This window comes from Pan troglodytes, chromosome 5, assembly GCF_028858775.2.
Source record: "Pan troglodytes isolate AG18354 chromosome 5, NHGRI_mPanTro3-v2.0_pri, whole genome shotgun sequence".
Lineage (NCBI taxonomy): Eukaryota > Metazoa > Chordata > Mammalia > Primates > Hominidae > Pan > Pan troglodytes.
This window is the reverse complement of record NC_072403.2, coordinates 141,427,668-141,452,055: the sequence shown is the minus strand read 5'-3', so window position 1 is coordinate 141,452,055 and position 24,388 is coordinate 141,427,668. Positions and strand designations below refer to the sequence as shown.

The 24,388-nt window shown below is 38.5% G+C and overlaps 1 long non-coding RNA gene across 1 annotated transcript; it reads left to right on the top strand.

Moving 5' to 3' along the window:
* The first annotated feature begins 1,053 nt into the window (after nucleotides 1-1,053).
* LOC104006979 (uncharacterized) lies at nucleotides 1,054-23,888 on the top strand. The gene is made up of 4 exons (XR_010158194.1): nucleotides 1,054-1,144; nucleotides 18,669-18,764; nucleotides 19,833-20,032; nucleotides 23,102-23,888. It is a non-coding gene; the product is annotated as an uncharacterized LOC104006979 (long non-coding RNA).
* The last annotated feature ends 500 nt before the right edge of the window (nucleotides 23,889-24,388 follow it).

Below are 24,388 nucleotides of genomic sequence, written 5' to 3'. Positions count from 1 at the left end.
TTTAGGTCTAAGATTTAAGTCTTTAACCATCTTGAATTAATTTTTGTGTAAGGTATAAGGAAGGGATCCAGTTTCAGCTTTCTACATATGGCCAGCCAGTTTTCCCAGCACCATTTATTAAATAGGGAATCCTTTCCCCATCTCTTGTTTTTGTCAGGTTTGTCAAAGATCAGATGGTTATAGATATGTGGCATTATTTCTGAGAGCTCTGTTCTGTTCCATTGATCTGTATCTCTGTTTTGGTACCAGTACCATGCTGTTTTGGTTACTGTAGCCTTGTAGTATAGTTTGAAGTCAGGTAGCGTGATGCCTCCAGCTTTGTTCTTTTGGCTTAGGATTGACTTGGCGATGCGGGCTCTTTTTTGGTTTCATATGAACTTTAAAGTAGTTTTTAACAATTCTGTGAGGAAAGTCATTGGTAGCTTGATGGGGGTGGTGTTGAATTTATAAATTACCTTGGGCAGTATGGCCATTTTCACGATATTGATTCTTCCTACCCATGAACATGGAATGTTCTTCCATTTGTTTGTATCCTCTTTTATTTCATTGAGCAGTGGTTTGTAGTTCTCCTTGAAGAGGTCCTTCACATCCCTTGTAAGTTGGATTCCTAGGTATTTTATTCTCTTTGAAGCAATTGTATACACATAAACTTATGGACACATGAGTGATGGTCAAATTTCAATCACTAATGTGGCATGAGCACTGACCCACCAGAATGGCCGTGGTAATTCACCACAGAGCAGTATTGCATCATCCTGAGTGAGAGTGAAAAAGCATTTAGGTAGAGGGAAACTGATAGATGTGTTTGAGATTTTAAAATTATTTCTCAAACTTTTACACCAAAATATATCCTGGTACATGTGCAACTTCTATGGCTCTGTCAGACTCATTTAGTAGGAAACTACCCACGGAAGAAAATAAGGAAAATGAATTCTGTAGATAGAGAAAAGTAATGACTAAGATTTTAAATGTTATGACTAAGATACATGTTTAGTGGATAAAAATTAATAAAAATAAGAAACTTTCCTTCCTAGGGCAGCATAAGATCATTTCAGAATGAAGATGCTTTGGGATCTGACTTCGGACTGTAAGAATGATCACACTCTGAATGGGTGCAAAGGTAGCAGATGACCTTCAAAGGATGGTAAGTACAAAGCCATGGATTTGGGAGAAACACAAAATTTCAAACACGAAATGTGTTACCCTGAGTCTGAACCTAGAAGAGAAGCTTGGTGGATAACATATAAATTGTTACATAAAGACAAAGACTCAGTGACCTGTTGTGGACAAAAAGAAAACTGAGCATCTAGGCTTATTTAAAAAGATGCTAAAAACCAGCAGAGACTGTGCTGTATAGAGCTATGGTAAAGCAACTCATACGTATCCCATCTGGATACAATAAATGAGATAATTTACACAAAATACTTTGTAAATTGTACCCATCATTTGTGAATGTTAGTTATGATGACAGCAGTGGCCCTGATGCTGTTGTAATAGAACCAGAGCAAGAGTAGGGCTGACAGTGGTGGCCTGAGGGATGCTGTCAACTGGAAAAGATGCTGCTGCTTCAGCTGGAAAATCTGAAATCATTGCAAACCATGGAATTGTGTAAATTTTTGAATTAGTGAACACGAGGTGAACATTAGAGTTAAAGTAGATAATGCATTCAGGAATGAGATGGTTGGCACCTTGAGAACAGGGTCTTTTTTTTTCTCATCAGGTGTCTCCAATGTTTAAAAGCCAGTAATTCGTACATAATAGGTGCTCAGTGGATATTTGTGGCTAATACACTCCTAGAACTTACCCACATGTGATAGATAGGATTCTAAAGGGATTCAAAGAAGACAAGCAAATCTAGCAACCACAGAGGCAAGTCTAGCATCCACAGATAGGTAGGATTCTTAAGGGATTTGAAAAACTCAGGCAAGTCTAGCAACCAAAGAGGGATTCAAAGAAGATAGGCAAGTCTAGCAACCTGCCAATGCTGTGTCTTCACGTTAGGCATTTGGCAAGTCTCTGTGTCAGGTGGCTGGAGGCATTGTCCTGGAGTGGCCATTTTTCTATTTAATGTATTGTTTTTGTACTTAGGTACAGGCATTGCACGCAAATAGCAGTAAGATACTGACTCTTCTCTCAAAAAATAATATTGATGTTATTTGCCTTTATTGGGCAGTTCCTTTGTACCAGGCAGCATGTTATGTGCTTTATATACATTGCCTTTTAATTTTCACAGCACACCTAAGAGGGTGATATTTTTATCTCCTTTTTCTCAGTTGGCAACTCTCTCTCCCAGGTCACATGGTTAAGTGGCTGAGCCAGGATTCAAACTGACAGCAAAGCAGTGCTGTAATGTTTACAATCTAATCCGGGAAACAAAACCACAGTGTTCTAGTGATGGGAAGGAGGGAGATACTGCACCACTTGGAAGGATAAGGAAGAGGCTTCTTTCTGTGGGGGCACTGAGTGGGACCTGTGTGACAGGCCATGGCCAAGTCTGTCATGCTCAGTACCTCCTGGGCCCTGTGGCTTTGCAGATGAATGATCACTCATCTATGAGAACTAGGTGCTATTCTGTAGCTACAGGCATGAGACTTAGGCAAAAATCAACTGAGACTAATTCAACCATATGGCACTGATGATCTTTTTAAGGTAATAACACTATCATTTCAAAGTGACATACATTTAAAAGAGACTCGAAATACCCCAGTGCCAGGCTTCCATGACATGTGCACTGGCATCTACACCTGTTCCCTGGTAAGGAACCAGCACATACCAGAGAAGCTGCACCCTGAACATCCCCACCTTGATGTGATTTTGTCACTTTTACTAAGACCCATGCCCTTTAAGCTTAGGAAGGTACAATATAAGTTAAGATTTATGAGCCTAAGCACATATACTGACCATTTTCCAAACCTTGGCCTTGAAGTCCTGTGAAATTTATTTTTCCAACAGGTCTAATGTGATTGAGTGTAGCAATCAGGAGATAAAGACAGGGAAAAGTAATCTGGACACACTTTAGGATCTCTAACAAATCCACAGTTTCCTTTCCCCATTGCACATGTTCTGGGAGCCATGTTTGTGGTGTGGGGCTCACTGTGTGTAATTGGACCAAGAGTGGATGCTTGCCTTGAGATGGACGGTCCTTTTTTCTTGGGAATTTAGAATTTGGACTGGGCATCCTCTTGTCAGTCTTCACACACAGGTGAAATGGCACTTGGGACACTCAGGGTTTCCTTATCCCACTGTAGGGACTGAACAGAGAAAGGGAAGGTTTTTCAAAACCAGGGGGAGGATCTTGTAATCATTAGGCAATGGGGAGCCATTGAAATTTTTTTTTTGTATGGGCATAACCTGTAACCAATCATATCTAGTTTGCTGAAGACATCTTATACTTTATAGTTCTGAAAATTTCTAAATTCATCTTATGGCAGTTTTCAAAGTGCCTGTTCTACGTACTTTGCTGAGACAAAAATCCAAGTTCTTCCTTCCCATAGCATTAAATGTGTTCTTCTCAGCCTGAGTTCATGGGACATCAAAAGGGAAGAATGTGGATTAGGCAACTCTCCCATTCTCCTCCTGAGGAGGCTTATTTATGTAAGCCTTCTTTTCTTATCTTCGACTCACACTCCCTTGGCTTTTGGAAAATTAGATTACCTATTTTATTTTCCTAGCCATATGCAACTTATAAACCTTGGCAGTCCAAATCTATTGGAAAGCTCAGAAGTACTAGTCTCTCTTAGTCTTGATAGTATCTGATGAGATTTGTCTTCCTAATTTTATTTGTTGACAACAGCAGTCTTGTTTTAAGTGGTTCTTTTTCGCACTCCAATAGGAGGCACTCAATCCTCTCTGGAAAAGACTGCAAACAAAGAGTTTCTTTCCCCTTTTCATCTAAGGAGAGTTAATGTGCCTGTATTTTCAGAGAAGGCAGCTGCAGTTCAAGAGTATGCCCGGTGTTCTCGTTTATCCTCGTCCTCCTCCTGTGGGCTGTTGGATTCCTGGCGACAGTAAGCCGGACACTCCAGGAGATGACCTCTTCTTGTCGATACTGTCATTCTGTCTTCCCCTTGGCTCTGACCTATATCTTCCCTTGCTGGCTCTTAGTCTGCTCTTTGCTGACACACTTCGACTGCAACACAATTCCCCATCCTTGCTTGAATCATAGGCGAGTGTGTTCTCTGCTTGGTAAAAATGACTTGATATTGACCCTAGTATTCTCTCTGCTGCTTCCTTTCTGGTCTCTTTTCTGCCTCCCTTAACTTTCAGGGTGCTATTTCACAATTTCTTGAAAGATACTGGACTGAACAACATATAAGAAAAAAAGGCTACAGCATAAATAATATAATAACAACTATTTGAGTACTTTGTGTCATGCACTGTGTTAGCACTTTGCAAGCATTTTCTCATTAAATTCTGATGAAAAGTCATTATGTAATATATTTCTGTTGTTATCTTAATTTCAGAAGTAACTGAAGCTCAGAGAGTTTACGTTACTTTCCCAATGGTAAGCCTCGTAAATGATAGAGCCACAACTTGAGCTCACTTGCCATGCCCAAGTCTATTCCTATACTCAATAGTATTCGACCTCATTGCTTGGAGACACAAGGAAAAGCACTTCTGAGACCCTCAACATTGTTCATTTTCATAATATTGCATCTTTGGCAACCAAATGTCGCTGTGGTGATTTTGTTTCTCCCTGTTTCCCTGTTACTAACATCCAGGGCCCAAAGTTCCCTCTGAGCTCGCTGTCGTCTCTTACTTCTATTAGCAAGAGGTATGGAAAGACCTATTTTCTCAACCTAATCAGACAGTGCAGAGGGTAGCTTCTTATCCTGTTGTGCTTAGGTCAATGTTTTATCGGTTTTTAAATACCTTGTTTTAGATATAATCAATACCTTATTTCCTTTTAAGCAGTAGCTCTGTAATTTTGTATTAGGAATAGATAACACAGAGTTACAATGCCAGTAGCCAGCATTGTTTATGTACCCAACATGGTGATTTATGTGTATTCTTACTGAATCATTGCAAAAGCTAGGTGAGGCTGATAATAATGTGATCTTCATTTGACAGAGAGGAAACTAAGACTCAATACAATAGCAAGCTTCTATCACCTTGACTACTGCATCATTCTCCCAAGTGGTCTTTTCACATATCCTCTTGCTCTTCACTCTTTTCCCACATTGCAAGAGTGATATGTTTCAAAATGTATGTCTTATTAGGCCACTTTCCTATGTAAGCCCTGTCAGTGGTTTCCAATTTCCCTTAGAACCAAGTCCAAAATCCTTTATGTGGCTTAGGAGAATTGCCGTGTTTCACCCTGGACCAAGTTCTCACTCTTGTCTCTTAGCTCTTTGATCAAAACTTCCGTAACCCAAATCTACTGGTTTTCTTTCTATCTCCAGTAGGTGCCTAAATATAAATTATATTATCTGTCTCCCAAGTTATTTGAATAAAGCTTGAACCCCAATTTGGCTATTCCTTATTGTGCCTGCTCCACTGGCAAATATAGTTTTGTAGTAGTTTCATTCACATCTGTTCAGCTGTTGTAGTTTTAGCTGTTTCTCATATTCAACCTGGTAGGTTGAATATTATCCTTCCACCCAAAAGATGTTCAAGTCCTAAGTCCTGGGACTTGTGAATGTTATTTTATATGGCAAAAGGGATTTTGCAGGTGTGAATAAATTAAGGATCTTGAGATGGGAAAGTTATCCTGGATTATCTGTGTGGGCCTCATGTAATCACAAGTCTAATGGCTCTAATAATGGCCCTACTAATGGCCCTAATCACCTCAACCTTTTACTGCTTCTTTAAGATACTTTAAGAGGGAGGCAGGAGATCAGAGTAAGAGTAGTAGGAAATATGGCAACAGAAGCAAGAAGGTGGAGTGATAAGAAGGGACTATGAGCCAAGGAGTACAGGGAATCTCTAGGACTGAAAAAGGCAAAGAAACAGAGATCTGAAGTCCCCAGAAGGAGGATATCCTGCTGAAAACCTTATTTTAGACTTCCAATCTTTAGAATTGTAGGAGGATACATTTATCTTGTTTTATGACACAAAATTACTTGTCACTTGTTAGAATAGCAATAGGAAACAAATACATGCCATGACCCAACTTTCAAGATTCTAGAAAACTGAGAGACTGAAGTCATTTATTTAACAAATATCTTCTGAGTGCCAGGTACTCTATCTGAGACATTGCCCTTGTGGTTTTATTTTTGAATACAGAAAGACAGAAAAAAAAATAAAGATCATATTGGAGTTATTAGTACTATACATTTAGAGAAGATTAAAAAAAGAATAAGAAGAAGATACGATGGATCTGTAGTGCCAGGGAGGGGAATTGCAATTTTAAATAGGATGGTCAGTGCAGGCCTCCTTCAGAAAGTGAGCAATGTGAAGGAGTTAGCTATATGGATCTCTTAGGGCATTCACCAGGCAGATAAAAAAACTAGTACAGAGGTCATAAGAAGGGAATGTGCCTGGATATTCACAGAACAGTAAAAAGGCCAGTGTGGCTGAGGCAGGGTGAGCTGGGGTAGAAGAATAGGATAATGAGGTCATAGAGGTACCAGTAGAACCAGCTCTTGTCAGGCTCTCCCTGGAGTACTGTGGGTTACCACTGGAGGGTTTTGAGCAGAGCCATGGCATGTACTAATATAAGTTTCAAAAGGCTATTGTGTATCCTAGGCAATAGATGTTGGTGGCTATGACGAAAATGGTAGCTGTAGCATCAGTGAGAAGTGTTTAGATTGGTATTTGTTTTGAAGAGTAGGGCTAATAAGATTTCCTGATAGAATGAGTGTGGAAATGTGCCTCTAAAGTGTTTGGTCTAACCAACTGGAAAATGAGTACCCATTAACTAAGACGGAGAAAACTGTGGGTACAGAGAGAGAGCACAGATCAGGAGTTCAATTTGAGATGTGTTTGACATTTAAGTAGAGGCATTGAGTGGCAGTCAGAAATCAAAGTCTGTCCATCAAGAGAGGGGTCTGAGCTGGATACATGTATTTGGGGGTTGACAACAAATAGATGGCAAACTGATAAGGCAAACGAACGGACAGGGATGGGCAAAGGCTTTCCCATAGGATTAGAGTGGAGGAGGTGAGGGACGATTAGGAAATATGTTAGAAATGATTGCAAAGTAAGTAGGAAAAATATAGTTTACCTTAGAAAATTGTCTATGTCTACATATGAGAAGACATTAATTCTCCATGAGAGATTAAATCACATTTACATCAAATCTTTTTGTTATTTCTCTAGTCACCACTAACAAAATGCCACATAATGAGCTTATTTTAAGATCAATATTTGTATTTCTCTTCTTAAACTCCCAGGGGTAACAATTCCATTTTCCAGAGCCCTGGAAATCTCTACACATTGTCTTTGAAAATATACATTCTATAAGATGTGAGAGACCAGTATGGTGTCTTGAAGCAGGGATGATAATTTTGTGGTTTGGGGAATGAAATTCGTGCGCTGATCCAAATTGCACATTTTGTAGCTTCCCCCTCATCTGATGAGTGGTTCTACTCTGTTATTTGGCTGGAATTGGATGATAGCACTTACCATATGTTTGGCACTTTATATTTTCTGAAATCCTTTCAAATATACTCTCATTTATCCCTCACAATAGTCTTAGGAAGAAGATAATGTCATTCTCATTTATAGATGAGGAAACAGACTCAAAGAGGCAAAGCAATTTACCCAAGGTCATTAAGCAAATTTTGAATTTGACTCAAACACGGGGCTCCCAGTTCTTTCCCTGCTTCTTTTAGGTACTCGAGAGTCTTTCAATTGATTACTTGTTTTAAAAAATGTCAGCTCAAGGTAAGAGAGGAGGTAGAGAATATTTTCTGGGCTTGTTAGACATTCTAGCCATTTAACAAAGCTCTGTAAGGTTGTATAAAATGTAACATAAAGAAAATAATTGTAAATAGTATACTCTTTGGCAATTTCTTTCTTATTTCTTGTGTGCTTACCTCCCACATATTAGTTGGAACCTAGGGCATAAGTGTTTCTTGATTGTTCCAAAGCTGCCTTGAGATTGGTTGAACCTGGAAAGTCATGCCATGGCCATTGAAGAAGACAATTTGTGTGCCCTGGCTGGCTGACATGGCATGGGGCTTGCTTGGTTATTTGTTGCCACGAATGAGACTTTGGCTTTAGAAGCATCAAGTGTGGGACCACCTGAGAGCACTGAAAAAATAGGGGGGATTTTGGGGAGCAAAAGGTCCAGGAGAGAATAAGCTGGTCCTGATTGCTGAGTCTGCACTATGTGGAAGGCATCAGAGGATGACTGCAGACAGTAGTTGGAAAACGAAAACAATGTTTTTTTAAATAAGGTACACGTATAGGTGGAGATGAAACAATATCCCCTAAATGGCAGCAGGAGTAGCAGATTTAACTAGATGCTTCCGTGTGAAAAAAATGGCAATGTCAGGAAGTTTAGTCATGTGTGACAGGAATAACCCATTAAAGAGAGCAGTCTGGGAGAAATGGGCTGGTGGAGAGGGGAACATTCGGAAAGCCCACCTTCCACCTCCAAATATGGAGAGTTATGTGCAAGGTCTACGTGTTTTAAAAGAATACTGTTTATTTAATATAATCACATATACCCAATCTAAATAAAATAGGATATTCTCAAAAGCATTAGTATGAGCACTTCATTACCCTTTTAGTAACTGGGGAGAATATACCTATTTTACTAATTTTTCCCATGTTTCTATATGGCTGAAGAAAGTTGGAAACTAGTATTCATTTAGATTCACTTAGGGTAAGTTGGAAGATATTGAAAGGAGATAATGGTGACAATATGTTTTATAAAAGTTTTGTTCTGTTATATAGAATAGGAAACTAAATCTTAAAGAGGAAAATTAATTGTATAAGAAATTTTAGATTAACATTTAGAAGAGAATGAAGAGAAAGGGATTTTACCTTTATTAAATTCTTACATATTAGTTGTTTTACATTTCAGTTTAATCCTGGCAATCAAGTTGTAAGATACTATGCTCTCATTGACACACAGGGAAATTCAAAATTAAAGACCTTCAGGTCATGTAGCTGTCTAGTTGTAGGTTGAAACCAGTTCTGACAAATGCCAAAATTCGTCTTTCTTTTCATTCTGAGAGAAGATGTAAAACTGTGTTTAAAAATTCTACATTACCCTTGTTGTTTATTTATTAAACTACTTAAGGAACATACTTCAAAACGGTCTTAAAAGAGGTGCTGTGATTCTCTGTCAAGGGAACCTGTTACCTGTAGGAGTCGTCTCTTGCCACTATTTAACTAATCCCAGGCTGTTTCCACCTGTTTGTAGTTGCAATAACTATAAATCGGTAAGCATGTGTATGAGGGACTAAAATAGGTTCACTAGGAAGAACACAGGCCAAATAAATCTCAACTTTCTTCTCTTTTTAAACTAGGATTAGTGGATTAAGAGACTGTCCTTGAAATAGCATTAAATTAGGCAAATATTTGACTACATCTTTCTTGTTTCCACTATAAAATTGTAAAATGTGAATTCAATTATAGTATGCTTAAGCAACCTTACACAAACAGTTTTGATTGGTGATTGTTTTAAAAACCAGAGAGAAGCCTCACACAGGCTGACATAGCTCGAGTCAACCTTTTTTTTTTTCTTTCTTCTTGTACTGGAAAAGACTGAACAACATTTTTTGTTGTGTTGTTCACAAGTTGAGTGGAGAAAAAAATAAGCTTCTCAAATAAACAAAGTGTGGACCACTGTTTATGAGAGACAAGTTCAAGTGAAAGATTATTACAGGAGTTTTAGCAGGCTTGGTTTTGGACTGAAGCTTGCTGAAATCATAGATGTACACAGGCAGATTAGGAGAGATGGAGGCTAGAACTTGGGATGAAGCCAGGACTTAGGGGACTTGATCCAGCTGTAAGGCCACTCTTAGAAAAGGGAGACCTGCAGTCCAGATACCTGTCCAAAAGGATACTGTGAACCTCAGCTTGATTGAGCAGCTATCAATATCTAAGGTAATCTAATCTCGTGGGCAGAACAGAGCCAGTGAAATTTTCATATAGAAGGTGACAGAATAAAGTTGAGATGCCAAGTGTTCTACCCAGTTAGAACATGACCCTGGCCAATAGCTAAACATAAAGAAAATCAGGACAAGCACTTATCCAGAGGTGGCTAGCAATCAGAAAACTAAGGTCAAACCCAGTAATGCAAATGCTGATTTCAGGAGGGCTTGTGGGGAAAGTGCTTCTGTCCAATGGGTCCTACTTAGGGCACTACGGCAAATCCTGTGGGACATGAGGTTTCAAGGATGGGCTGAGTAATGCATAGTTTACCAAGAGCTGCTAAGGGTAGAATAGCCCAAGCCCAGGACTTTACCTGTGGTTGAGGAAGAATTACTGTTTAGGTAAAATTGGCCTGCAAACTCGGTGTGTTTAGCCTTCAATGTCAAAAGCTATACAGAAACAATGAAGATTAACTTCAAGAAAATTATGAAGTTGTTTATTAGAATCTTTAAAAAATTGTGAGTGCACAGGCTTGGTGCAGCTCTCTGGGCAAAAGTTTCTGTGAATTGAAAAAATTGTTCTTTAGCTGAACATACATTTAGTATACTCTACATGAAGCAATACATTTGGGGGAAAAAAGGCAATTATTTGAAATTCTGTCAACTAAAGTTAGGGAGAATCAAGCAAGAGAAGACCTAGCCTCTAAATCCTGCATTTTCAAATTATCCTGAGGAATTATATTAAGTTCTGCTAAGTACATTTTAAGAGGACTCATGATAATCTAATTTTTATTCAGAGCATGAGGACCAGGATGATGAGAAATATGGACATGATGTCACATGAAACATGGTTGAAAATAACCCAGAAGAAAGGAATGGGGCTACTTAGAGTAGGTATGATAGTAGCCTTCAGAGATTTAAAAAGGTAGGTGGAGTAGGGTAGGGAGGCAGACAAAGATTAAACATATGGAGTAGAAAACTCCAAACGACTGATAGTAGTTAGAGCAGCCACCACTCTTGGGGGCCTGCTGCTCCCTCAACCACCAAGCACAGAAATAAAGGACAATCTTGAGTTCCTTCAAGGAAAGTTTCAGCACCTGCCTAGCCTTGAGAAGGAAATAGGCAACCTGATAAGCAAGCAAGTAATAATAACTTAAGAAAATAGCCAAGGAAGTTAGAGTCACAAGATGTTTGTTTTTCTGTAGAAACTAAAGATAATATCTTATGTCCTTGAGTTGTTTTTCAGAAACCTAGATCCCACCAAATAGACAATGCCATCTGCTGGCATATAGACCTCAGATAAGGGGGAACTGAGGACTGAACTCTGATGGCGGTTCTGTGTTCTAAATTTCTTCCTGAGAGGCCTGGAGAAAGTCATTCCCACAGGCCAGACCCTAACATTCATTTCTGCTGACCCCAAGTTTTTAGACAAAGTTTCTCTTCTTTAACCAACAGCGATTCAGAGAATCTTTGAATCTCCCTATGACCTGTAAGCCTCCACTTCAAGATATCCCGCCTTTTTAGGCCAAATCAGTGTATAACCTCCATGTATTGATTCATGATTTTGCCTTTAACTTCTGCTTTCCTTAAATGTACCCCTGCCTTAAAAACCCTTGCTTGTAAATCACCAGGGAGGTTGAGTCTTAAGCATGAGCTTCCTGATTCTCCTTTTTTGGTGTCCTGCAAGTAAACACCCTCCTTTCTCTTGCTGTAAAACCTCTCTGTGGATGTTTGGCTTTAGTGCACTGTATTGCACTGAGTGAGTAGACCTAGCTTTGATTCAGTGACAGTAGAAATTCAGTAGATATTTGTTATATTAAATAAGAAATATCTTTCTAACAGTAAAGAATTCCAATATTGAGTGGGCTGTCCGGGAGGAGTATTCAAATAGAGGTGAGATGACCATCTTTCTGGAAGCCCCATAGCATTCTCTCATTGTGTGGACTCTTTGTTGCAAAAGCAAATAACTAAGATCTCTGGCAAAATATTGCCCCAACGTTTAGCTTTGCTTTTGTAGCAGAGATCTGCACTAAAACTTTAGCAATCATACTGTGTTAGATTATTACTCTAATGTGTTATATCCCGCTTTACAGAGATGCCATAACTCATTCCGAAGTAATTATAGCTTGTGATTATTGTGGAGAACACTCACTTGGGAATTAGAAGATGGCTGACTCCCAGTTATTAGCATGGTGATATTGAACAAGTCATTCTATCTCTTTGAGTCTTATTTTATCAGCTGTAAAACGAGGATAATAAGCCTATGTCAGTGAGTCAACCCCTTCAACAAACATTTCCTGGACAGTCACTGAGCGCCAGGCCCTTTGCTAGTGTTTGGGGATGCAAAGCACTCTCTGCCCTCAAGGACTTCAGTGTTTGGTAGGATTGTTGTAAAGAGTAAGTGTGTTGAATGAGATGCATATAACAACACTGGGCGCATAGAAAGCCACTATATAAATGTAATATAGTATTATTTGTGTCAGTGAGTAGTCATTAAGCACTAAATGTGATAGACCCTGTACAGAACATATTAAACCATTGTACCAGAGCTATAGTCTTACTTTTCATCTTTTTTCAGCTACATGTATGTGTTTCTAAGCATAACTTCTTGGAAGAAAAGGAAATTCTTAGAAGAAATTAGAGTATCACACCCATGCTATACCCTTTGATTCATTAGCTTGCTCTATTTTTCTGTTATTTTGAAATTACCCAAGCGGAAGCAGAAAAACTGCCAGGAAAATGTCACAGCCACCCCTTACTGAACAGCAGAAACACCAGCAAAACACCAACTGCAACATGGTGTATTTTGAAGGTAGACCAAATAGCATTTTCTGATAATTTGGATATAAACTGTGAAAGAAATATATAAGACTCAAGGATGGTTCCAAATATTTTGGCTTGAGAGACTGAAAATATACATTTACCATCATTTATGATAGGGAAGCCTTTAGGGAGAAAAAGCTTGGAATGAGATAATAAAGATTGTAAATTTCAGTTTTGGGATATATTTGAGATGTCTAACTTCCAAGTGGAGATACTAGTTAGGCAACTAAAGTGTGTGAAGCTTAAGTTCAGGAGAGAGGTTTGGGTTGGAGATACAAATTTGAGGGCAGTCAGCATCTTTAAAGGCAGGAAGCTGGGTGTGATCACCAAAAGAATGAGTGTGGATCAAATAATGCCTAACAAAAGGTTAGGTAACAAAAGCAAAAATAGACAAATGGGATCAGATCAAATTAAAAATTCTTCTGCACAGCAAAGGAAACAATCAACAGAGTGAAAAGACAACCTTTGGAATGGGAGAAAATATTTGCAAACGATATATCTGAAGTGGGATTAATATACTAAATATATAAAGAACTCAGACAACACAATAGCAAGAAAATAAATAACTCCACTTAAAAATGGGCAAAAACCCTGAATAGTAAAGGAAAAGAAATATATTTTCCTTACTCATCACAAGGTACATGATTGTGGCTCCTATAACAAAAGACAGATTAATTTAAAAATTACAAATTTATTTAAAATAAGTTTTATGTGACTTGGGAGCCTTTGGAAATAAACTCCCAAAGAAACAGAGAATGTGTATTTTTATGCTAAATTTGATGAAAAAGCAGATAGCTACAGAGAAGTATAATTGGATAAAAGGGGTATGATCTAATGATAATAAACTAGGAGAAACTTAACAAGGCCTGTTTGTTCAGATTCTTCTCTGTTTCTGTATCTCTTCAGAGATAAGAACATTCCTTTTCTCTGTGTATAGGATGGGTGCCTCTGGAATGAAGGCCTTATTCAGGGCAGGAGGGTGGGAGACAGTCAGAGAGACCTTCCTGCTTCTGCTGTTTTCTCAAATTGTAACTGTAATAGGTTCATTGCTTAATGCACAGTGAGTAAATATACCGAGACACCAGGGGTTGCAACAGAAAAAAAGTTTAATAATTGTAGGGCAGCTTAACAAGAAGAAACCTCAAATCTACCTTCCCAAGAGATTTGAGGGTAGGGGTTTTAAGGGGTCTGGATGGGGAATAGGCTGAAGTGTGGGGATTGCCAGTTGGTCAAGAAGTGAGATGTGAAATAATCGGACAGGGTGATGTAGAAACTGCGTTCTTGTGCTGTCAGTTCCCTTGTAAGGGGAGTCTTCAGACTGGTTAGCATCAGCCATTCTGCTGGAATTAAGGATTTAAAATACCTTAAGCAATTCTTGGCTGAGTGTGGTGGCTCACGCCTGTAATCCGGCCCTCTAGGAGGTCGAGGCAGGATCACTTGAGGTCAGGAGTTTGAGACCAACCTGGCTAAGGTGGCAAAACCCCGTCTCTACTAAAAAATACAAAAATTAGCCAGCCATGGGTGGCGCGCATCTGTAATCCCTGCTACTCAGAAGGCTGATACAAGAGAATGGCTTGAACAGCTTGGACAGCAGAGCGAGACTCCATCTCAATAAAAAATAAAAAATAAAGACGAAAAATACCTTAAGCAATTATTGAGTACAAAAGGTTTTATAATTTTATGTCACAAATCTTATCTACAGGAACAATGCAGGAGCCGGGTCAGCATGCTCTACGTAGATTCTTAGCAGCTGTAAGAAAGTGGATCTAGGTTCACCAATGCACCCTGGTTAATGCCTAACTATAATTCTGCTGAAATCTTGGCTTATAATTCTCATCAGCCTTGTAAGGGTGGTTTCAAAATGCCAACGTGTCATATTTTGAGGTAGCATGTCCTGAACCCCATCAATAGACATCTTCCAAAAGAAGACATACAAATGGCCAGCAGATATAGAAGAAATCTTCAACATGACTAATCATCAGAGAGATACAAATTAAAACCACAGTGAGCTATCACCTTACAGCTGTTAGAATGACTGTTATCAAAAAGACAAAAGGTAACGAGTGTGGGTGAGGATGTGGAGGAGAGGGAACCCTTGCACACTGTTGGTGGGAGTCACACAGTCATTATGGAGACTGGTATTGAGGTTTCTCAAAAAATTAAAAATAGAACTACCATGTGATCCAGCAATCCCATTACTGGGCATATATCCAAAGGAAATGAGATCAGTATGTTGAAGAGACACCTGCACTCACATGTTCATTGCAGCACAATTCACTATAGCCAAGATAAAGATACGGAATCACCCCAAGTGTCCATCAGTGGATGAGTGGATAAAGAAAATGTGGGATATATACACAGTGGAATACTATACAGCCTTACAAACAGAAAATTCTGCCATTTGTGACAACACGGATGAACCTAAAGAACATTATTTTAAGTGAAATAAGCCAAGAATGAAATGACAAATACAACATGATCTCACATATATGTAGAAATTCAAAAAGTTAAAATGTTTAACTTATAGTAGCAGAGGGTCGAATAGTGGTTACCAGGGGTTGGCTGGGAAGGGATTGGGGAGATGTTCATCAAAGTTTACAAAATTTTGGTTAGACAGGAGGAACAAGTTCAAGAAATCTATTGTACAAAAATAACAATGTATTATATGCTTGAAAATTGATAAAAAAGATTTTATCATCACGAATATGTGAGATAATACATATGTTAATTAGGTTGATTTAGCCATTTCACTACATATATATATATATGTTTTCAAACATCAGGTACACCATAAATATCTACTTTTTTTTCAATTTTTAAAATTAAAAACTTTTTCTTGAAAAGTATGAATCTAAAAGAGATAAGGGCCAAAAACAGATACAGAGCACACCAGATTTTCAGAAGTCAAGGAAGAGAAGAAAAGGAAATGAGGAGACAGGAGGAAGACCCAGCAATGTATTAGATAACAAGGACTGACCAAGTATATCAACCTATCAGATGTAACTCATCTAACTTATCAAATGTTATTAACAAGTAACAAGAGGGCTGAAAATCAATCATTGAATTTAGCAACATAAAGATCATTGGTGATTTTGACAAGAGCAGATTTAATATCATGGTAGGGAACAAAAAGCTAGGTTCAGGAGGGTTTAAGAGAGACTGAGAGGAGAAGAATTGGAGAAAATATGTGAAAACACTTTCAGAGAGTTTTGCTTGTAAAGAAGATTAGAGACATGGTCTAACAGCTGACAGGGGAAGTGGGGTTGTTTTTCTTTTTTTTTTTTTTTTTAGTCATAGGGGTAATAACGGAATATTTCATTGTTTTTGGAAATAACCCAGTAAAGGAGAAATTGATGTTTAAAATGAGGGGATAATTGCTACAGAGAGTTTCTTCAGTAGATGAGAAGGAATGGGATGTAGTTCACAAAACAAGGAAGTGGCTTTAGAGAGGAACACGGAGAGTTCCTCTCTAGGTAAATGGATGATTTACAGATAGGTACTAGGAGGGAAGTCAAAGATTGTGGGTATAGACCATGGCAAGTGGGTAGATGGTGGTAGGAATTGGAAAGTTAATTTCTGGATGCTTCTGTTTAATCATTGGAATAGGAATCAAGAGAATCAGTTGAGAGTGAGGAGAGGAGATGTGCTGGAGGCTTAAGGAGTGAGTAGAAGGTGTGAATGAAATGACAAATACAACATGATCTCACATATATGTAGAAATTCAAAAAGTTAAAATGTTTAACTCATAGTAGCAGAGGGTCGAATGGTGGTTACCAGGGGTTGGCAGGGAAAGGATTGGGGAGATGGAGGGAGTAGGAGGATAAAAGGCCTAGGAAAGTACAATTGATTGCAAGGTGCGATCAAGGCCTGTTTCAGGTTTCTGGTAGGGTGACACACTGTCCCAGTTTGCTTGGAATTCATGGGTTTTCTGGGATTTAGACTTTCAGTGCTAAAAATGGAATAGTCCTGGGCAAACCAGGGTGGTTGGTCATACTAGTTTTTAGTCGTGAATTGAGAGAATTTAATGTTTTTGTTTCTCCTGCTGCCATGAACAGCTGTAGGAGTGCAGGGTTAAATTAGGCACAGAGAGAGAGAGAGAGTGAGAGACGGGGGCGGGTGGGGGCGGGGAAAGAGAGAGAGAGAGAGAGAATTTGACCAGGGTTGTAGTTTTGCCAAAGAATACACCAAACAATTTGATCCAACCATTTCACTTCTGGGTATATATCCAAAAGAATTAAAAGAAGAGTCTCAAACAGATATTTGTACACTTGTGTTTAGAGAAGCATTATTCAAATAGCCAAAGATGGAGGCATTACAAGTGTCCTTTGACAGATGAATGGATAAACAAAATGTGGTGTATACATACAATGCCATATTATTCAGCCTTAAAAAGGAAGGAAATTCTGATACACGGATGAACCTTGAGGACAATATGTTAAGTGAAATAAGCCAGTCACAAAAGGATGCATTCTGTATGGTTCCACTTATATGAGTTACCTAGAGTATTTAAATTCGTAGAGACAGAAATTAGGTGGTGGTTGCCAGGGACTGAAGGTATTTGTTGTTTAAGGGGTACAGAGTTTCAGATTTGCAAGATGAAAAGAGTTCTGGAGATGGATAATGGTTATGGTTGCATAACAATGTGAATGTAGTTAATACTACTGAAGTATACACTTAAAAATGTTAATCATAAATTTTATGTTACATGTATTTTGTCAAAACAATTTAAAAAGCATAAAAAACATAAGACCACAAACAAAGCGAGAGGAGGCAAAGGATTTGGAGGGAATTATGCAATGAAATGATCTGAGCAATTTGGTTATGTATAACTTCTATGAAGGAGTTGTTTTAGTTTTAGTTTTGGTGATAATAGGGAGAAAAAGATCAGGATTTGGGTTCTGGACATATAAAATTTGAGGTTCCTATTAGACATACAAGTAGATATGTTGAAAAGGCATTTGGATATGTGGGATAGGAGACTGAGAGGGAGGTCTGGGTTTTAGATAAACATTTGGAATGTAACAAGGACTGTAACTCATAGTTTCAGGGCCTTAGGCTTTCAGAGATGTTGGCGGGGTTTGAGACACTTCATTGGATCTTTATCTGTGGCTCAAAATTAGTTTTTAAAATTATTATCAAAATGATGCCTTTCAGACCATTTTACTTTTTAACAAATTAATGGCTTAAAAAAATAGCAGTCCTCTGCACCACTCATCCCACTCTCCACATTTATCTTTGTTAAGTTCTTTTTCTAGCATTTTCTGTATTTTGACTTCTCTACTCCTCAGCACCCAAAGTCTTGTTCCTGCTATCTGACTAGGGTCGGCCAGGATTAATATCATGGTGTCATTCATCTCTATATATGCTGATTACCTCCAGAGGCCCCAGACCCCAAGGCCGTCCTCATCTTTAGCACTCGAATCCACACGACACTCTGCACATACCCTATATGGGCCCCATTCAGCTCTCACCCTTTTCCACCCCCTAAAACCCTTCCGCTACTATACCCTCTGAGATTCATAGTGCTTCAAGAGAAAAATCCTCTATGTCTTTCACCTCTGAGACTAATTGAAGAGGTGAACAGACCATAATGTATATCAAAATGAAACTTGCAAGGCCAAGCACTACCTAGGCTGAGCCTCAGTACAATATTTATGCAGGTTTTGGGAACTGGGTTTTATGTCGTATTCTTAAATGAATGGGTTTCAGATATAAAATGAATAGCTCTGTACCCTTTGCAGCATGCTTGTGAAATGGAATCTGGTCATGTATTTCTGTTATTGGACAAAAGTCCACTGTTTGTTTCATATTTTATGCTCAGATGCTAATTTTTCAAATGAATCTTTCTTTTTGTAGGTGAGATTAAATTTACCTACACCTAGAGAAATAATTGGAGCACATGTCTATTTGGGCCAAGAGGATAAAGGCCAGTAGAGGAATCAGATCAAAGAAGTAAGTGTAATGTATATTTCAGCATCTCTAACTTGCACTTACAGTGCATTTCTTTTATTTATAATCATCATGGGAAGTAAATTTGTCACTACTCTGGTCATGCACTGGAAAATTATATAATGAACACCGATTTTCTGTGTGCCATGGTTGAGACAGATTATAGTGTCAAACCAGGCCATCGTGGCTCTGATCCTGTCCAATGCAATTCAGAAATTCTCAACTGACCTTCATATTATGAACAAATTTCTGCTGTTTCTCAGCATGATTTTCAGGAACTTTCACAAACTTGGCAGTTTGCAATATTGATCAAGTCAGAGTCTTATTCAAGTATCTGTTACAGAATATAAAGTTGGGAATTTTCTTAAAGGTCAAGGTGCAGGTTTTACTTTGGTACATTTCATGAGGAAATTAAAGTGATTTTTCTTACTCATCCCCCCAAGATTTTGTCTAAGACAGGCACAGATTTGGGGAAATTGGGAGTGAGGGAAGTAGGAGACCTTTATGGGAAGAATATTCAATGGGGTTAAAGCCATTGATGACCAAGCACAGAGAGCAGGGAGGGTGTTGTTAGGAAGATGGGTAAACGGAACAGAAATGCTCAGGGGAAAAGCAGCATTTCTTTCTGTGAAGCACTGAGAACCTTTCTCTCTTCTTTGTCACTGAGGGGTTCTATCAGAGTCCAACAGGAGACAGAAATCACATAAAAATAGAGAAAGTTTAACATAAATAATTAATAGGGGATTTCAGCAATGAGGAATCGGCTAATAGAGGCATGGAGAATGCAAACAAGTAAAGAACAGTAGACATAGGGAGAGCCACAACCCTGGGGCTGGGATAGAGCACCCAAGAAAAAGGCCACTCCTCCAGGGGCTGAGATACCAACTGTGGAGGGGCATGGAGCAGTTCACTGTGGCACCGCTCTGGTGGGACTTGCTGGAAATCCTCCCCCTGGAGTTCGAGGGAAGCTGTCCTCATGAAGGTGCTGTGCCTCAGAACTCTACAGACTGTGGGAAGCTGGGGAAACTGTTTTAGGGGAGAAACCATGCTCACTAATACTCTATTATGAAGCTTCCTCAGGGAAGTGTGCAGAGAACTGGAGTGGACCTTCCCCTAGGAAGCTGCCCAAAACGAGAGTGCTGGAAAGCTGGCCGCAGTGAGGCACTTCAGATCCCAAGGGTATGCTGGGGAAGCTGCCACAGGTGGGAGCACTTGCTGCTGGTCCCTAGGCACTGTTGAAACAACTGCACTGTCTGCAGGAGCTCAACAAGGTGAGTACAGCAGAGCAAGAGAAAATACTCTTTCCTCCAGTGCTCCTCCACTCACAGAGCTGAACATTGGGCCAGCTGGTGATGGGAAGGTATTTACAGAATTCAGCTCCATGGAAAGAAAGGAGGATTTGGAGCTGAGAGGCAATAAATCAATAACACATGCTGTGCTCTACATGCCTCCCCACCACCTCTCATTTCCCAAATGCCCATGACCTTGTGCTCCTTGCTTTCTGGAGAAATTCTACTTAAACTAAAACATTTGCCGTATGGTGCCCTCTTTTGTGCTTAAAGCCTACTATGAGACTCAAAGTCTTTTAATGAAGCGAAAGACCTAGTGCACAGCATAACATGCCCTGCACATAAAATAATTACAGCCCTGTGCCAGGTGTCATTACACTGGACAAGTTCTCGCAACAGTTCCTAGAGATTGATCTGAGGCTCTGGCAGAGAACGGTAAGAAAGCAATTTAGAAAAGCAATAATAAAATGGATCGTGGCAACCCAAGTCTATTCACTGAGAATTACCTTAAATATATTTGCCATTTTAGTTTTCTGGAGTGTTTCCTTTGTAATCACATGAAACCCTAAGGAACTTTATTTTCTTTATCCAGGCTTTCAAATTACATCTGAAGAAGACAAGGCAAATAGTTATTTAGGTCAGCATAGTTTTCATCTGTGTTTATTTTCTGTGTATATTACTTAACAAACAACATAAATGAAAAGGCACTTAGTCTTAACACAGAAAAACTGAAATCTGTCTTTTTAAATCTAATTCTAGTCAATTAAAATCAAACCAGAATTTATACTTTTTCGTTATCTTGGGGCAGAGACTGAGACTTTGGTAGATTTGCTGATTTGTTGTTTGCTGAGCTAAAGATCTTTCCTCCAACACCCCGCTCCAACATACTCACATATTCACGAAACACAACAGCGACCCTGTACAAGAAATCACCATCCTGGGCAATCATTACCCTGACAAGAAATCAGCACATGCAGATGTTTGCTACCAAGGTGGGGCTGCACAGCTCAGGCACTGCTCAGCTAAGTCCCCTAGGAAAGACATTGCAGAGGCTTTGTCAGGGCTGCAGCCGACAGCTACATGGGAATTGGGATTCACTGACTTGCCCAGCCTCCTTGCTTTCTCTATTCCTGAAGAGGATGAAGAAGACAATCCAGAATCAAGGAAGAAGAAGCAATTTCCTCTTTGCTTAGGAGGGATTTTGGCTAGCATCTTTCAAACATGAAATAGGACCCATGAAGGAGCTTTTCAAAACAATCAGCATATAGTGAATCACAAATGCTAATCTTTAGCATTTTAAAATATGGTACGTTTTCTGCTACATGTATTTTACAAACAAAAAACAAAAAAAAAGTGTAGGTAGCAACAACAATGACAACAGCAAAAGGATTATGGTGATTGCCAAGCAGTTAATTATTTTGTTATTTTCTGGATTTTATGATATTTGTGGTGCTGTCAGCATTTTAAAATCTATAATAATGTCTCATTATAAATATTCACTTTATTGAAAGAAAATATGGGTTAAGCACCACCAGAAAACCAAGAAACAGATTTTCCTTCTATGAATAAGTCAATAAAAAATGAAGATACAATGAAGGGAAAATTTGGAATGTGGAAGGGAGCTTTTGGAGGCATGGCAGAAACATTAACACGAGTGAAGATCTCCCAGAAGAGAACTCTGATAGGTTTATAGACATTTTTTCTTTAGGGGAGTTATATAAGGGGAAATACAATCAATTCTAGTTAAATATACACACAGAGGACTTTACAATTTTGAGAAAAATAATCACTTAATAAAAGAATCAAGTCTTTTATACCTGTTAGACTCATCATCTCTAGGGAGATCATTCATTTAACCAAGACTATAGTCAGAGACATCCAATGGGATAACATGATATCCCTCAAGAGCTTTTGAGAGATTAGTAATATGATGCCATATCCCTTATCAAATAATATTTTGCTAGGAATTAGAGTGTGCTGAGTTTTTAAAAGATCATTGTGTGAAAGAATTTGAAATTATTATTATGATTATTACTATTATTATTTAGGACAGAATGACAGAATGGTTTCCGGGACTAATAATCAGCCAAATAACTCTTACAATTGCTTGTTACAAACATTCCCAGGCTGATAGTGGCCAAAACCCATTCTGATTGGACAGTTGTACAATAGACTACCGTATTTATGTTTCCCTAAACTTAAGCCTGAAACAGGAAGAATTTTCTGCCTTAGCAGCCACCTCTCCCCATCCTTAAGTCTTCTCTTCCATAATTGTTTGCTTTCTCTAGCTACCTCTTAATTTTTGTTGTGTACTGAAGTCCCGCTGTGCTATCATTACATGTGCCATGAAACTTGATCACTTAGCAGAGTTGGTGATAGCATACCCAGTACCAGGAGGGGTTACAGAATCAGAAATGTGTTAAATCAGCTTCTCCTACTGCATAAACTGCTCCTCCAAAGGGAGTTGGGCTCATTGGGAGCCTTTAATAATCCAGGCCACTGGGGTACCACTTCATAAATTACTATTTCTTCATGATAAGCTTTTCTCTTCAGTTGCAATTTCCTTGGCTGCTAGTGGTGGCTGCTTGCAATATCCAAAAAAAAGTGAGAAAGTGGGGCAATGATAGGGAAATAATAGAAGCAGGATCCAGAGCTTGAAATAGTTTCAGAACAGCACTGCTGACTGTAAAACAGTCAGCTCTACTGAGTGGAGTAATGTTAGATGTTTTATCCATCCATCCATCTGTTCACCCAGATGGTAGAATAAATATTCTAAAAAAAACCTTGGATATTATGTGGGGAAAGTTGTAAGATTAAATGTAAAAGGGATACATATAATCCCTAAATTTGGGTGTAAAAAATTAATCATACAATTACAGAATGGAGGATTCCTATGTTGAGTACTTGTGTCCACATGTGAAAAATAACAGGTGATTAAAAACATCAGCCAGTAGCTGCAAGAAAACTCTGCAATCATGTAAACAGAATTAGAATGTCGATCTCAATGGTATAAGAGTTATTATTTTTTTAATGATGTTTGGCTCACATCAGGCCATTTGGTTCTGAATACCACATTCAAGAGGAGCATTGTACACTGGAATTTGCAAACCGAAACTGGAAGATAGAAGTTTATTTCTCTCTCCAGTCATAAAGCTGTTGGAAATTGATGCTGGGAGCTGCTAGTGACCATCTTTCCAGTTCTATGTGTGTTTGTGTTGGTGAGTGGTATCAACTTCTACCTCTATCCATAGAAAAATAACAATATTTATCCTTCTAAATCTGCTATTTCCTGAATGAGCAAATTATCTTACATCTGTTTTCAATAAGGGGATGGGATTTTAATACTAGTGCAGACATGGTGTCAAAACTGCAGGCCCTATGTATGACAAAGTGTCAGATCTGGGCTGTATTCATAAAGATAAACAGAAGAGTGCTCCATGGAGATGCCTTCATAAGCCAGGGCACATGTAAGACTGTCATCATAATTAGCACACAATCTAAAGCTACAAAACACCAAGGCAGTCTACTACCCTGTGATTGTTTGCCCCTATAATGATTGGAAGCATTCCAATGACTGGAATTACAGATAATAGAGCAACTTAGGATAAATTAAAATATCAGTATCTTTAAAATGTTTAGAATATAGGAAGAATAAACTGAATAATAGATATTATTTTTTGAAAATGATAGGAAGGCATGAAAAAGAAAAAACAATTTCAGAGATTTAAAAAAAGTCATTGAAGTGAAAAAGTCAATAGATGGGCTAAATGGTAGACTAACTTCATCGAAAAGAGAATTAATGAAATGCAAAATAGAATTGAAGAAATAAGAATACAGCAGAAAGAAATAAAGAAACAGGAAATATACAGAGACTGATTTACCAGATTTATAATGAAGTAATGATGCTTAAGCTCTAGGCCCCTCAATTGCATAGACCCTTCAGCATATGCTCCTCCTTAGCAATGTGTTTATATTGTTATATGTTGCTAAAAGAATTTGCAAAGTGAGATTTTTAACTGCAATTGATGAAGACTGCAGAATTTTTTCATTCCACTTGGCTTCTGTCATACTTTTCTTATGTTAGATAGCACTGAAGAGTCCATGCACATTTTTTGACCAATGATGACTTGTGGCACTAAAAAAAACTGTCAGTAATAACCAAGCTAGAGGAGAGATTAAATATTTTTCATTCCCTCAATTGAAAAATATATTACATAATTATTGTCACAGGAAAATATGCACCCAAAGACAAAGAAGAATAAAACTATTATGGAGGTATTCCAGTAGTTAATATACGTATTACAATATTTTTCTGGAGTTTATTATGTTTGTAGAATT